Below are 14,697 nucleotides of genomic sequence, written 5' to 3'. Positions count from 1 at the left end.
CGAGCCTCTAACATTCTTTTCTCACAACAGCAAAATCCGCTTAGCAGATGTGGATATTCCAGATGAGTTATATGTCCTATATACAATATAATTGCCTAGGCAAGTGAGTTATAATAGCATTTTTAATTCACATTGTTTGGGCCAAGATTTGATAAGGACCTTGTATCAAAGAATTTTTTTTGTATTTAGAGCACATGGCGAAATATATCATAATCTCGTTGTTCTAATTTCGTAGGAAAATAATTCTTCTTACTTTCAGTTTTACTTCTATGATATGGAGAATGAGCTATAAAATTGAATGAGAATATTAGATAATGTAAATATGAGTGAAACTATAACTAAAAGTTAATGTGAATATGAGTCAAACCACAAGTAAAATTTTAATGGACATATTGTAAGTAAATTCATATACAAAATTCTTTCACGAATTAAATGATTACCCAGATTTTGAAGACTTCAAGATACTAATAAATAGAGATGTTATACTAGATCAATATGTTTATAACTCACAAATAGTAGATCACGTGGCTACAGTCTAGATTGAAGAAAACAATGACAATATCTCATTTGAGAGAGAGATTATTAAGTTGATGATCAATCCCACAAAAAACTTTATTTTTTTTTTATTCTTTTTTTATCAATTTAAATAATCATAAAATTCAATCACATGTATTGCACGTGCATCTCAGGTAATAGGTATAAATGTATCTATATATAGGAGGAAGACATTTGGATTCGTTCGTTGAAACAAAGGAACCTGCCATGAACGATAGGTGACCTTCTAATGTTTCCTCTCAATTATTTGATAATTCGATTGACTACTTTCTTGAAATTCTTGCGAGTTGATTTCTAATGCTCAGTTGTATATATTTTATTACTTTCATAATATTCTCATTTGAATTACTTCATGCATGGGCTATTTGTTGATTGCTTAACTATTGTTATCCTATTGATGTTTATTTCAGTATTATATCACTCGTATTATCACTTGTATTCTCTAAATGATTATGTACGTTGTCACAATTTGACTAGCTTCGATGATTCCCTTATTGTTCTTTCATTTGTTGGTTGTTGATACTCTATATTCATGGATTGCACCCTATGTGAAGTAAGCTTCATCGGTGGGTAGTAAAAGAAATAGGTCCTGTGGGGACATGTCCTATGTGAGGACGCTCGCTGGTGGGTGTATACAGTCATCATGGGCTATTAATAATCCCATGACTGGGAAAGTTTGGAATCCTGAATATTGGTGCTTGATTAGTCATATTGACATATGTTATTTCATTTTGATCAATGATCATGAAATGAGTATTGGTAGCTTATTATTGAAATCCATTTGTTCAATTTCAAATGTTAATATATATTATTCTCATTTATCTCCATATGTTATACTCGAGATTTTGTGGTTGCCTATTGGGCCTTAGCGTCACCCTTATTATTTTTGCATCCATTCGGAGATCATGCAGTCGGTAAGGGCAAGGGGATCACAGACCCCAGCTTAGAAGAATAGCTCCGGTGGTAATCATAGTAAGAGTTACTTTATATTCACTTTTATAGTACTTTTGACTTATTGGACAGGTACTAATGTATATTGTAGTTATTATCAAACTCTGTACTGTATTATTGTTCCCTTTAGCTTTCTACTATTCCTGGTATTCTGTGAACTCTATTGTCAACCTTGTGATTTTGGGTGTTATATATATATTTCTACTCCTTTGTAATCGCTCTTTAATGTGGTGTCGGTGTGTGTGTGATATAATCATACTATCACTACTATATAATAATATATAAAATAATTTATTTTATCATATAATATAATATATATAATTATTATAATAAAAATAACATAACATATACTATAAACTGTAATATGTATATATAATATATATCTATATAATATATATATATTAATAATATATAAGTGTCTAATATATATATATAGTAGATATATAATATATATATATATATACTATATATCTAATAATATACTATATATATAATAATATAATATATAATATATAATATATATATAATATTATATAGTTAATATATATATATATGTATATGTAGTATATTAATATGTTATATATATATATATAATATATTAATAATATATTAATATATATAGTAATAAAATTATTTATATATATTATAATATATATATATAGATATAGTAATAATATATATATAAATATATATCAGTATATAAATATATATATATATATAATATATATATATATATATAAATAAGTGTATGTAAAATTGAACCCCACACCTCCTTATTATGCGATGGTCATGCCATCCTTGTTACAGTACGGACATCTCACTTTTATGTATCTTCAGGCATTACAGAGTGGTATCAGAGTACAGGTTGACACCTTAATAGTCCTACATAGAGCACCAAGGGAACTTAGGATTAGATAGAGTCAATGTTGAAGATCGATAGTTTAGAGAGGAGAATCCTGAGGTGGAGGATCCTGAAAAGAAGGATCTCAAGGAGGAGGTTGTAAAGAGGAGGATGCTGAAGAGGAGGATCCTGAGGTGGAAGATCACGAGGAGCACGACACTGAGGCGGAGCCAGAGATGAAGACCACGGAGGAGGAGTCTATAGAGGCCAAACTCCATGAGGAGGGGGCCATTATTTAGGAGCTCGAGGTGAGGAATCTAGGAGGAGGTTCATAGATTTGGTGAATAAGAAGTATATCCCAAAGGCTGTTAAGGATAAATAGGCTATTAAATTTCAGGAGCTGCAGCAGAACAACATGACCGTATAGGGGTATGAGGCTAAGTTTACTCAACTATTAAGGTTTGCCCCACATATGATACCCGAAGAATCTAATAAGGCTAAGAAATTCCAGCGGGGACTTGGTAGAAACATGAGCGGGAAACTAGTGTCTCTCAGGATCAGGAATTGTGTAGAATTGGTGGAGACTACATTTAAAATTGAGAAAGACCAAATAAAGCATTAGGAGATTCGCAATAAGAAGCAGAGTGCAGCCAAGCGCCTAAGAACAGAAGGGGGCCCTACAACTACTAAAACGGCCTCAAACCAGCTGGAAAAGTTAACGACTTCAAAATTTCCCTTATGCTGAGACCAAGCAAATCAGACTATCATGGCATATAATCAATGTGCAAAGAATCACTCTACGAGCTGCAGATTCAATCACAGATCTTATGAATATGGTCAAACTGGTCATTTCAAGAGGTATTGTCCGACTCTAAAGAACCAACCACCAGCTGAGCGAGCAATAGAAGGAAACCATCCTACCCAAACTAATATTCCTCAACAATCAAAAGCATTGCAATGGAAGCCTCAATAGCAGCAAAGTGTGCAGTAAAACCAGAGGAACTAGGAAACAGTCTTCGCCATAACTAAGAAGAATGCTCAAGCCTCCCCATCAGTAGTGGAATGTACACTTCCCATATGTTCATTCTCTGCTCATGCACTTTTCAATCCTAGATTTACACATTATTTCGTATCACCGCACTTTTCTAGCAAGTTCACTAGCTCACCAATAATGTTAGATACTGAATTGTCTCTATCCGTATGGGTAGTAGTCTCCTAGCACCATATGCCTATAAGAACAATGGAGTCTTAGTAGATAATCATGTCATGAGTGCAGATTTGATATGCTTTGGTATGTCAGGTTTTGATGCTATTCTAGAAATGGATTGGTTAGCATCTCATCATGCTACCATATATTGTTTGAGGAAGTTAATAAAGTATGAACTAGAGGAAGGTAGGAGTTTTTTTTCAAGGAGAGAATAGAGAACCTGTCACACCCCTAATCTCGTTCACGAAAGCTGCTAAATTATTGAGACATGGATGTAGTGCATATCTAGCTTGCATATTGAGTGATGAATTGAATAAGAAGAAGTTGTCGGAGATACCAACTGTGAGAGATTATCTGGATATTTTTCTAGAAGACCTGCTAAGATTACCACCAGATCGAGACATAGAGTTTGGCATAGATTTAATCCTAGGGACTACTCCTATATCTAAGGCCCCTTATAGATTGGCATCTACTAAGATGAATGAACTGAAGGAGCAACTTCAAAAATTATTGACTAAAGAATTTATTAGATCTAGCATGCCTCTATACGGACAGTCTTATTCGTGAAGAAGAAAATTGGGAGTATGAGGCTCTATATAGACTACAGAGAGTTGAACAAGATAACAATTAGGAATAAGTACCCACTTCCCAGGATAGATGATCTACTTGATCAATTTCAAGGAGTTCAATATTTTTTTCAAGATTGATTTAAGGTCAAGGTACCATTAGCTAAAGATTAAGCCTGAGGATATAATAAAGTCAACATTCAGAACTTGTTAGTCACTATGTATTCTGATGGTACCCTTTGTACTGACTAATCCACCGGCTGCATTCATGGATTTAATGAACCAGATATTTCAATCATATTTAGATCAATTTGTAGTGGTTTACATTGATGACATCTTGATCTATTCAAAAGCTTTCAAACAGCATGAAGAACATTTGAGAATTGTGTTGCAGAGCTTAAGATAGAAGCATTTATATGCATGTTAAGAAGTGTGAGTTTTGGTTGGAGAAGGCGACGTTTTTGGGGCATATGATCACTAGAGCTGGAATATCAGTGGACCCAACGAAGGTCGAAGCTATTACGAAATGGCCACATCCTATCTCAATGATGGAGATTAGGAGTTTTCCAGGATTAGTCGAATATTATCAAAGATTTTTCTCAGTTAGCAACCCATTTGACTTATTTGACTCATAAGAATGCTAAGTTCATTCGTAGTGAGAAATGCGAGGAGCATTTTTAGAAGCTGGAGAAACGACTGGTAACCACTCCCATTCTCACTATCCCTACAAGTTTATATAAGTTTGTGATATATAGTGATGCATCCTCCCGAGGTCTAGGTTGTGTTTTGATGCATAAGGAGAAGGCGGTAGCATATGCCTCTAGGCAATTAAGACCCCATCAGAAGGACTACTCAACTCACGATTTAGAGTTTGTTGTTGTGATCTTTGCTCTAAAGATTTGGAGACACTATTTATATGATGTAACTTGTGACGTCCACGCCGACCATAAGAGCTTGAAATATATCTTTACTCATAAGGAGATTAACATGAAAAAATAAGATAGTTAGAGTTGCTGAAAGACTATAATGTGAACATCCATTATCATCTAGGTAAAGCTAATATAGGAGCAGATGCATTTAGTCAAGAAAATCAAGTTGCATCAGCTTGTTTATTAACTAAATAACCTGAGAGAGAGAAAGAATAGAGATTGACATTATAAAGTATTCTTCCAAAATGAAGATTTGTTAGATAAACCTACAACTAACTATATTGGATCAAATCAAGGTGCGGCAGAAGGAAGCCAAACAGCTAAGTGAGATAAAGAAAAAGGTAGAACAAGAAAAATATTCAGACCTTCAAATTCAGGATGGTATTATGAAGAAGGCTAATTGTCTTTGTGTACCCAATGATGAGGAGCTCAGGGAGCATGTATTGAGAGAAGCTCACCAAACCCATATACTCTTCATTCAGAGTAGCAGTAAGATGTATCAGATTCTTCAACAAAATTTCTAGTGGAATCGTATGAAAGAGGAGATAGCTGAATATGTATCAATATGCCTAACATGCTAATAGGTGAGGATTAAATATCAGAAACCTTGCCTAATATGTATCAAGTTGCCTAAATTGCGTACTTTTGATCAGAAGGCAGAGTGCCTATTTTTACTGAGATGATGAGGGCATTTATGTAATCTCGACTGCATCCAGGTAGTCAGCTTATTCAGCTAAGACTTTACAGATGTCAAACATGGGTGGAACGAGTCACACTTGTGAACAATGCGACCATGATAGGAGGAGTACAATGTTGACAAGGTCCAATGAGTCATTAAGACTTTCAGGGAGGATGCAATGATGACCCTAACCATGCATTAAATATGATGGCGATTGGCTTTCAGTGAGGGATCCGAGAATGACCACCTTTTATCTCGGCTTTGGGAGAGGGTCAACAAAAGATGCATTTCATTTCGATCCTCAAGGGATACGAGAAGGGACGCCTTTCATCTTGTCCTCCAAGGGGGACAAGAAGTTAGTGTATTTGGGTCGAGTTGGTGAGTAGTCTGCATGAGATACACATCAACCAGTTAAATGTTATTCACACTTGGTTATTTCCATAGCAGAATATTGGCCCCTTTCGCTTGAATTCGGGTGGTCGAGTCCAAGTAAAATTGAATTGTTGCATGTAGCTTTTCGAGATGCATTTATGAGGGTTTATTGATGGGTCACTATTGATGCGATGTCTCTGATGTCAGAAAATATCGTGCGCAAGTGTTGCCTTGGTTCTCGGACATAGATTGCATGGTTAAAGTGAATGGAGCTTCGGTTATTGAGTGATCATCTCAATTTCTAGAATTCTTACTAGTCGTCCATCAATGGTCTAATCGTCCATCATGATTTCGCCACGTGTTGACTCTTTTGTCTATATATACGGCCATTCATAAATGGGGAAAGTTTACTTGCTTTTGAAACTCTCGAATCTTCTTGATGATCACATTTTATTACAATTTTATACCCTCATTATCTATTTATATGAATAATTATACCACTAATAACTGTTTTTATCTTTAATTACAGGTTAATGAAGAATAAATCTCAACTTCCCATCTCTCAACAAAAACTCATTGATTAAATGAAGAAATGATTCAAGAAGCCAAAGTAAAATTTTCGAATTTAGCAAAAAGATTACACAAGGGAAACAAGACCGGATGCAAACAAGATTGGATTTTTATGCAAAGTTGGAATGAAAGGGACTTGAATGCAAAAATGTGGATTTTAATGAATGAGGCCGGCTTGCTTTTAATTGCTGCAAATGTTAAAAATCAATTGTCATGGGCCGAACTTAATGGGCAAGTTGTTTCAATGGGCCTGATTTAAATAACTGGACTTTGCTTTTGAAAGTTTTAAATGAAGCATTCATGGGCCAAATTCACTTGAAGTGCTGCAAGCTTTAAATGCCATGGACCTTGAGGTTGCTGCAGTTCTTCACATTTGATTTAGAAAATCAAATAAAGACTACATGACCGGTTTGTTTTGAATTTGAAAATCTAAATGGACTTGGTTGCTTCTTGGGATTTAATGCAAGGGGTCGGACATGCTTGCTGCAGTTCAAGTCCAACTCAAGAAGTGGGCCTCTAGGGAACCAGAGCCGGATTTTTTATGCAACTCAAGTCCAACTCAAGAAATCAAACTCCTAGGTGATAAGAAATCAAACTCCATGACCGGATTTTCTTCAAATCAATGGGCCAAAAATCACATATATGGGCCGCTGCAGATGTAAAAATCAAATAAATCATATGGACCTCCTATATTTGGGCTAGAGAAGAACAAAAAGCAAATTCAATGGTGGAGATTGTGGCTTGGGGCTCAAGACAAATCCAATGGCTCATATTCATTGAAGATTACTATAAATAGAGGTAGAGAGTGAGGGGTTAGAGGTGTGAAAATTTTGTAAACTCCTTTTGGAGAGGAGGGCTACTCTTAATTGAGAAGACCTTCCTTGCAATTAATAAAAATAATTTTTTTCCTCTTTAAATTTGTTCTTTCTCCTCTTGTTGAATGATGAGGATGGAGATGAAGAGCAATTTAAAGGTTTGCATTTCTTTTCTCTTTTATTTCTTTTTTGTAATTTCTTTATTATTGCTTATTAGTTAGATTTAAATTCATGCTTGTAGTATAGATTTACTTTCTTGTCTTTTTTATTTTCTTTTTGCACTTTAATTTATAGAGTAGATTTATTTTCTTGCATTTAATTTATGCAATTTATTTTGTAGTTTAGATTTTTATTTTCTTTGTAATTAGATTTATTTCTTGTTCATAGTTTAGATTTTTCTTTTCTTTTTAATTTTGTAATTAGTCTTCTTTTTCTTGTTTTTATTTCTTAAGATGTGAATTTAATTCTTGTAAGAATCTTAGAATTGTATGAAACTAGTCTAATTTCTTTTATATTGTATGAATTATTCTCTTGTACTTAAAATGTTCATGTTAGGATAATCAACTAGAGAACTAATCGGTAGAAGAAGAATTTGATAATCTATGCTTATCTTAAATGGTTTGATAGGTTATGCTTATGAATTCTAGGATTATTATCATGTTGTTGTTCTTATCATGAATAGTAATTTTAGCTTAGATGATAATTTGATAGGTTACACTTTCCTTAAATGGTTTGATAATCTATGCTTAATAAATCTAAGTTGAAATATGATAAAAAGAGAATAGTTTATATTTTGTAATTGAAATTGGTTAGTGGATTATATTCTAGATTTCTTACCTCTTTTGAATCCTCCATCTTGACTTTCTTAAATTTTCTTTTCATTCTTAGTTTTATTTCTTGATTTTATTAATTCATATTTCTTGCCTTATGATTTCATTTATTCTTTAATTCTTCCTTCTCTCCTCTAAAATTCAATTTATTACCTCTTGCATATAAATCAAAACAACCACTCATACAATCACACTTATTCTTTATTCCTAATTGTCACGCACAAAATATAAGAACCAAGTTTAATAATCTCTTAAAATCACCTTCTTCGTGGGATCGATATCTTTTTATACTATAACTTGATAAATTGTGCACTTGCAATTTTGGTACATAATTATGCCGCATCAAGTTTTTGGCGCCGTTGCCGGGGAAGGTGCTAAAATAGGATTTTATTAACTTGATTCTTTAACTTGTGTATTTTTCTTGTGAAGGAACCGCTTGGAGCTTGAAAATCTTGGATTGAAGATCAAGAATTTGGAGCATTGCTTTCGGGTAAGTCTTCTTTCTAGTTTTCAATTCCACCCTCTTTAGCTAGCTTCACAATTAGAGACAATTAGGATTTAAAAAAAAAAGATTTTATTTTTGTTGACCATAATAAAATTCATCTTTCACTTAGACATTAACTAACAAGATAATAAATTCAAACATGAACCATCTTCTCACATTTGCTTGTTGTTGACCATAATTAAAAAAAAAGATTTTCTTTTTATCATCCTTTTTATCATCCTTTTTAGTCGCTTTTAATTTCTAGGGTTGCATTTCATATAGTGTAGGAATTCACCAAAGTGATTGTAGCACTTGATTTGGCACACACTTAAATCATTCTTAAGGGCAAAACCCCAATCAAGATAAGGTAAGGGATTTCATCACCCTTTCCTTAGCCCACAAATCACTAATTCCTCACTTCACAAATCCAAGCCTTCTAAAACTCATTAGACGTTGGCCCCTAAGGATTCGAGCTCAATAAGGAACAAGAAATCCTTAAGTGAACGGTTTAAGTTTTCTCAGAATAGTTGGTGTCTAAGGCAAGGTTTAGGGGTTGCGTAAAGCGCTCCGCAAGGAAAGAGGTACTTAATTGATCTTTGATCACCCTCTAGTACTATCCTTACCTGGCTAACTACCTGGGTAAAACTTTGATCTTTTCACTGTAGGAATTTTTTGGTTAGGAGCTGGTCTAGTGGAGTTAGGCTAAACCCTAGAGTTAGAGTTGATTGAAAAGTGATTGCCTTGATTTGTTTTAGTTAGGATTTTTCTTTTTTTTATCTTCTCATATTAAAAAAAAACCCAATTTTCTTTCTTTCCTTAAAAAAAAACTAATTTTCTTAAAAAAAAAAATTTTTTTGGTGTATGCAATTTTGGGTTCGGGATAATTTTCATCGTTTAATCCGTGTTGAACCAATCCAAGAAATGGCAAATCAACCAGTTCTTCAGGATATGTGTTACCCCACCAGAAATGCAATTCCATCTTGCATAACACTCCCCGAAGTAAATGGAGCACATTTCGAGCTTAGACCGTATTTCATTAACATGCTTCCCAAATTCCTAGGTAATGAAACAGAAGATGCTTATATATTTATCTCGGAATTTGAGGAAGTATGTATTATGATAAAAATGAGAGAATTAACCGAAGATGCGATTAAGCTTAGATTTATTCCATTTGCTCTAAAGGACAAAGCTAAAAAATGGCTGTACAGCTTACCGATAAATTCCATCTCAACTTGGGAGGAATTTGTCACCGTTTTTCTCAAGAAATTTTTCCCTATTCACAAAACAGTAAAGCTTAGGAACAACATTCAGAATTTTAAAATTGTCCCGGGAGAACCATTCTGGAAATACTTTGACCGATTTAAAGATCTTTTAATCCAATGTCCTCATCACGGTCTAGAAAAATGGCGATTGTGCCAAGTCATATATGAAGGATTGGACTATTCTTCAAAAACATCTTTAGAATCGATGTGTCAGGGAGATTTTATGAGAAAAAACGCCGATGAAGCTTGGGAATTCCTAGAGAGTCTATCCGAGAAAACAATGCAGTGGGAAAACTGTGATGACAGGGTTTCATCTGTTTCTTAATCTAAGTCTAGTGGTCTTTCCCTGGAGTCAAACATTGCGTCTGAAGCGAAAATGGCGACGATTATGCGGAGGTTAGAAGCCTTAGAAGTTAAGGAACGAGCTCCGGCTCAAATCAATCATATTTCTGCCCCGGGATGTCATAACTGTCAGTCTCTCACCCACGTTTCAGAGGAATGTCCTCTTCTAGGAAACAACCATGCATTAGAACAGATGAACGCTGCATTTCAGCGCCCTAGAAATGATCCATTTTCTCCAACCTACAATCCAGGTTGGAGAAATCATCCCAATTTTGCTTGGAACCAAGGAAATTCTCATGGAAACCAAAACTTTATTCCCGCGTCAAACCAACAATTTCCGAGGGGAAACACTGTCCCGTTCAACGCACCGAACAATTTTGCTAACCCACCCTTTCCAAACCAACATCCTCATCCTCACCAGCCTACAAATCCTTCAAATTCTGATCATGACAAACGTTTAAGTGTCTTAGAAAAGGGTTTAGAAGCTATGATCAAAGCTTCTACACAAACTACCAACATGTTGACCCAATCATCCACCACTCTAAATTTCTTCATGCAAACAACCGGCCAAGTGCTCAACTCGAACACACAAGACATAGCCCGGTTAGAAAACCAACTTGGACAACTAGCCGCTGCCGTGAGTGAGAGAGAAAAAGGAAAATTCCCTAGTCAACCTGTCGTAAACCCTAAAGACACCGGATCCAGTTCCAACAATCCAGCTCAATTGAATGCAGTACACACACTGCGATCAGGAAAACAAATAGACAATCAGGTTAGAATGCCACCGGATCAAACCCCTTCTCCCATTCAAAACACTCCTTCCGATGAAGCAATTCCTTCCGATGACCAAAATGCTGAACTTGAGATTGAGCCTGATCTAGATAGGTATAGGCCCGTTGCCCCCTTTCCAGATAGACTCAAACCTAGGAAAAACTCCCCGCAGGTTGAGAAAATCCTAGAAACATTCAAACAGGTCAAGATCAACATCCCTCTCCTAGATGCAATCGAACAAATTCCCTCTTATGCAAAGTTCTTGAAGGACTTATGCACTAAGAAAAGAACCACCAATGTCCCCAAGAAAGTCTTCTTAGCTGCCAACCTCAGTGAAATCTTTTCGAAACCAATGCCGTTAAAATATAAGGACCCTGGTTGTCCCACAATTCCATGCGTCATAGGTAACACTCACATTGATAAGGCACTTCTAGACTTGGGAGCCAGCGTCAACCTCCTTCCTTATTCAGTCTATCAACAGCTAGGTGTAGGAGAACTTAAACCTACAAGATGCACTCTACAGTTAGCTGATAGATCTGTAAAAATTCCCAAAGGAGAGGTAGAGGATGTTCTGATCAAAGTTGGAGAGTTCATTTTCCCAGTTGATTTTATTGACTTGGAAACGCAGCCCGTTTCTAATCTCAAAAGTCAAATCCCCGTCATTCTAGGAAGACCGTTCTTAGCCACCTCAAATGCTTTGATAAACTGTAGAACCGGTCAGATGAAACTATCTTTTGGGAATATGACTGTTGACCTCAATATCTTCAACTTAGGGAGACAGCCTAGTGATCCATCTGATGAACCCATGGAAGTGAATTTCATTCAAGGAATATCCAGTGAACAACAAGAGGGAGAGTGTGAGTCTGATTCAAATGCATCTGATTTAATGATTGAGGAGCTTTCTGATGACGAACTTGAGATAGAACCGCTGGTCAATCATGTTTTTGCTGTTGGCTGGCAACGAGAACCTTTAGAGATAGAACCCCGAGTCCAGCTTCGCCCATCTGTGGAGGAACCCCCTAAGTTAGAGCTCAAACCTCTACCCGAAAATCTAGAGTATGCCTACTTAGGGGAGAACGAGTCTTTACCAGTTATCATTTCTTCTGAGTTGACTACCGGTCAAAAGGAAGCTCTCTTAGCTGTTTTAAGAGAGAATAGGGAAGCCATTGGATGGACCATGGCTGATATCAAAGGGATTAGTCCAACCATCGTTCAACACCGAATCCATTTGATAGATGATGCCAAACCTACTAGAGATGCTCAACGTAGGTTAAACCCAGTGATGAAAGAAGCCGTTAGGAAAGACATTCTGAAATGTCTCGATCATGGGATCATTTATCCCATTTCTGATAGTTCATGGGTGAGTCCAGTCCAAGTTGTTCCAAAGAAATCTGGGATCACCGTGATCCAAAATGAGGCTAATGAGCTGATTCCCACTCGAATCCAAACTGGATGGCGAGTCTGTATTGACTACCGAAAGCTCAACTTAGCCACTCGGAAAGATCACTTCCCTCTTCCTTTCATTGACCAAATGTTAGAGCGTTTAGCAGGACACGAGTTCTACTGTTTCCTGGATGGATATTCAGGTTACAATCAAATCCCTATCGCTCCAGAAGATCAGGAGAAAACCACCTTCACTTGCCCGTATGGAACATTCGCATACCGACGCATGCCTTTTGGCCTGTGCAATGCACCGGCCACATTCCAACGTTGCATGATCAGTATTTTTTCCGACATGGTAGAGCGATTTCTCGAAATTTTCATGGATGACTTTTCCATTTTTGGTGACACATTTTCTCAATGTTTGCATCATCTTAAACTGGTCCTAAAACGGTGTAGGGAGAAAAATCTGACTCTCAATTGGGAGAAATGTCATTTCATGGTCAAATAAGGCATTGTCTTAGGACATGTAGTTTCCAATAGAGGAATCAAAGTGGATAAAGCTAAGGTAGATCTCATTTCCAATCTCCCTCCTCCCAAAACAGTCAAAGATGTCAGATCGTTTCTTGGTCATGCTGGTTTTTACCGACGTTTCATCAAGGATTTCAGCAAAATTGCTAGACCCTTGACCAATCTTCTAGCCAAGGATACATCATTTGTCTTCTCCCCCGACTGCCTCAAAGCTTTCGAATATCTGAAAAAGGAGCTAACCACAGCTCCTATCATTCATGCACCGGACTGGACCTTACCATTCGAACTGATGTGTAATGCATCTGACTCTACGATCAGTGCTGTTTTAGGACAACGGTTTGATGGAAAACCGCATGTGATCTACTACGCCAGTAGGACTCTGAATGATGCCCAGCAAAACTACTCTGTCACAGAGAAAGAGTTTTTAGCTGTAGTATTTGCCTTAGAAAAATTCAGGTCCTACCTCATCGGTTCCTTAACCAAAGTTTTCACAGATCATGCCGCACTAAAGTATCTTTTGACCAAAAAGGATGCTAAAGCACGGCTCATTAGATGGATTCTCCTTCTTCAAGAGTTTGACATTCAAATTCTTGACAGAAGGGGAACAGAGAACCCCGTAGCAGATCACCTCTCTCGACTCCCAAATGCACTAATATTAACCGTTCCTATCAATGAGCATTTCCCTGGTGAACAACTCCTAGAAATCCAATCTGTTCCCTGGTTCGCTGACATTGTGAACTACATAGTCATGAACCAGATCCCTTCTCATTGGTCCAAACAGGATAGATCCCGTTTTCTCTCCCAAGTAAAATACTTTTACTGGGATGATCCATATCTGTTCAAATACTGTCCTGATCAGATCTTTAGGAGGTGTGTTCCCACTGAAGAAACTAGGAGTGTTCTATCCTTTTGTCATGAGCAAGCCTGTGGGGGCCACTTTGGCCCGAGAAAAACAGCAGAAAAAGTTCTCCAATCTGGGCTGTATTGGCCCACTCTCTTCAAGGATTCATTCGAGTTTTGCAAAACATGTAACCGCTGTCAGCTTTTAGGAAAGGTCACTAGAAGAAATATGATGCCCCTACAACCCATTTTATCCGTTGAATTTTTTGATCTGTGGGGTATCGATTTCATGGGACCATTTCCAAATTCCTTTGGAAATGTCTACATTCTAGTAGCCGTTGAATACATGTCAAAATGGGTTGAGGCGGTAGCTTGCAAAGCTAATGACAACAAGGTCGTTGTCAAGTTTTTGAAAGAGAACATCTTTGCCCGGTTTGCAGTACCTCGAGCGATCATCAGTGATAACGGTACACATTTCTGTAACCGTTCTTTCGAGGCTTTGATAAGGAAATACTCGAGCGATCATCAGTGATAACGGTACACATTTCTGTAACCGTTCTTTCGAGGCTTTGATAAGGAAATATTCAATCACACACAAATTGTCAACTCCTTATCACCCCCAAACCAGTGGGCAAGTAGAGGTCACAAACAGGCAGATCAAACAAATCTTAGAAAAAATAGTTAATCATAACAGAAAAGATTGGTCTGTAAAATTGTGTGATGCTCTGTGGGCGTATAGAACAGCTTTTAAGGCCAATTTGGGGATGTCACC

This window comes from Asparagus officinalis, chromosome 6, assembly GCF_001876935.1.
Source record: "Asparagus officinalis chromosome 6, Aspof.V1, whole genome shotgun sequence".
NCBI classification, from domain to species: domain Eukaryota; kingdom Viridiplantae; phylum Streptophyta; class Magnoliopsida; order Asparagales; family Asparagaceae; genus Asparagus; species Asparagus officinalis.
The sequence above is the reverse complement of the archived record's forward strand: the minus strand, read 5'-3'. Positions refer to the sequence as shown.